We start from the raw sequence: 3,031 nt of genomic DNA on the forward strand, positions 1-3,031 counted from the left end.
AGCCTGTGCGGACCTTAGCAGACCCCTCGTGAGTTTCTTGGGGAAGGAATGAAGCCTACATCACCCTTCTTGGTGTCACCATTACTATTATCTGTAATTATAGGCAGTTACTATTTGTATGAGAAATCAATTGGAGAAAGGAGGCGATTTGTAACCTTGGAGCAGCTTCATTTCTTTACACAAAGTTTTGAATGAGTGTGCCTATGTTTGTGACCTGGGGAGAAATTCTGTACTTTCCTCCAACCTTTGTCTCTCCCTCCTCCCCGCCCCTCCCCTCCCCTCTCCTGCTCTCTCCTGCCCTCTGCTCTTTCTCCCCCTTCCTCATCTTCTCTCCCCCGACCCAGACAGGGTCTCTCTACACAGATGTGGCTGTCCTGGAATTCACTACGTAGACTAGGATGACCTTGGACTAATCACAGAGACTCCCCCTGCCTCTGCCTCTCAAGTGCTGGCATCAAAGGTGTGGCCCCACCATGCCTGGCTCAATCCCTGCTCCTTAGGGGGCAAAAAGGAAAAAAGGAAGGGGAGAGGGGAAAAGAGAAAGAGATGAAGAGGAGGAGGAAGAGAAGAGGAGGGACGAGATAAAGAGGAGAAAGAGAAACCCAGCAGCAAACATGGTTCCTCCTTGATGGTCACTGTGAGGATGGTCAACTAAGTCAGCGCAGGGGCTGGAGAGGTGGCGCAGTGGTTAGGAGCACTGGCCGCTCTTCCAGGAACCCGGCTCTATGCCTACCCCCCGAATGGTGGCTCACAACCATCTGAGCTCCAGGGTATCATCCACTGCCCTCTTTTGGCTTCTGCAGGCACCAGCCATGCACATGGTCCACAGATACGCATGCGTGTGGGAAGAGCACTCATACACAGGAAGTAATAAAATAATGAATTGAAAAGGTCAGTACATATACCAGGTGACTTGCTTCCAACAGGCACATCGGTGTTCCCTCTCTCCTTCCTATTCACCCCTCCTCCTACTGCCATCTCTCTCTTTCTCAAGCTGTGATTTTCAAACTAACTATTGGAACTTTTTTTAAAAATTCAAATAAATATGCATATAAAAGCCAGATCCAGAAAAATGGGTAAAAGCCTAACTGACCACAAACAAAGCACTGGGTTTGATCCTTTTCCGCCCCTTGGTGGTGGCTTCCTTAATCTAAATACTCTAGAGAGGGCCTTTCTTATCCACTGGAAACCCTTTGGGGGTTCATACATGTAGGCTGTACCCCACTTTCCATGGCTGAGCTCTTGGGAAGAGCACTGGTGTTGTGGAATATTATTTTAAGATGTTGTTTATGCTGTGGAACATTTGCTTTAATGATGCAAGGTTGTGTTGCATTCTCTTATGTTGCATTTGTTTGACTCTGTGAAGCTGTGTTACTTTGCCTGTCTAAAACACCTGATTGGTCTAATAAAAAGCTGAATGGCCAATAGCAAGGCAGGAGAAAGGATGGGCGGGGCTGGCAGACAGAGAGAATAAATGGAAGGAGAAAAAGAGGGATTGGGAAGCAAGAAAAGATCAAGGAGTGAGAGAAGAAGGGGCCAGCCACCCAGCTACAAGGAAAGAAAAGATATACAGAAAGAGAGAAAGGTAAAAGCTCAGAGACAGAAGATAGATGAGATAATTTGAGTTAAGAAGAGCTAGCTGGAAACAAGCCAAACTAAAGCTGGGAATTATAAGTAAGAATAAGTCTCTGTGTGTGATTTATTTGGGAGATGGATGTCAGACCCCCCCAAAGAGTAAAGAGCCAAAAAGAGTTTAAAAACAACCAACAACACTCTGCTGTGTTTAGGGTTTCAACCAAGGCTCCTTGGGCCAGAGGTCTTTCCATTCTTCTGGAATGGTTGGGCTGGCGGCTGGCAGCTCTTCCCAAGCCCCAGCTTGATCGCTCTCACCAGCATCGAATCAAGTGAACAATTCCTGTCTCGTATATTCAGTTGAAAATTGAGACCTGGATCCCTTGAACTGAACATGATGATTACAAACACAATTATCTCTTCGTTTCCCAAAAGTTGGAAAATTAACATGAGTGTAAGGGGGAAAAAAAATCTATCACGTGTGATTCCACCCTCTAGAAATAGCCATTGCTGACATTTGGGTGTATTTCCTTCCTGCTTTCACGTATGTGGTACTTACTTATATACATATATTAATAAGTAACATGAATCTCAATTCCAATTATGCATACAGTTTGGCACCCTGGTTTGCCCCCATGCAATTAAATGATTGACTATAAATAGCCCTGCCTGTAAAATATTCTGTCATCTAGAAGTATTATTTGTTCATTCTGTTACAGGTCCTGTTATCATTCTTAAATATTCTTAGTTAAAATGATGCTGTATTTTTTTTTAAAAGACCCTTATTATGACTAACATTAACTGTCATCTTGACAGGATCTAGGATCACCTAGGAGACAAACTTCTGGGCATGTCTGTGAGGGACTTTCCAAACTGCGTAATGGAGGTAGGAAAGCCCACTCTAAATGTTGCAGGCAGTCAGTCCATAGGCTGAGGTCCTACTGGTTAAAGGGGTGGGGGTGGGGGAGCTCACAAGCAGTCATCTCGCTCTCTTCCTGACTGTGCACACATGCTTTCCCGCTGTGATGAAACACCTGAGCCAATGGAAACTTCTTCCCTAAGCCACACTTGTCAGGCATTCTCTCATAGCAACTGGAAAGATAATCATCTTTCTCTGCAAAGCTGTGTCTCTGCCCGTGATACTTGGTGCATCGAAGATGTCGGTTCCAAAAGTAGAAATAGAATTTTTGAAGTAGATGAAAGCAAGAAGTGTATGATGGGCTCTTGCACATATAATATATTCAATGAAGACGAAACAGCGAATACACAAGAATCTGTGTTACCAACATCAAAACGCTTGGCTTACAAAATTATCACTGGCTCTTTAGTGAGTCACAGGCTCTCACATAGTGTAGCAAGATCAGAATGGACTGGAAAATTTGCAGACTCTATTCAAGGCTTATTAAAAAACAACAACAACAACAACTAACAAGCACCCTAGAGGCCCTGGTAGCTCCTA

This window comes from Peromyscus californicus, unplaced genomic scaffold, assembly GCF_007827085.1.
Source record: "Peromyscus californicus insignis strain IS unplaced genomic scaffold, ASM782708v3 Scaffold_12__1_contigs__length_115047231, whole genome shotgun sequence".
NCBI classification, from domain to species: Eukaryota; Metazoa; Chordata; class Mammalia; order Rodentia; family Cricetidae; genus Peromyscus; species Peromyscus californicus.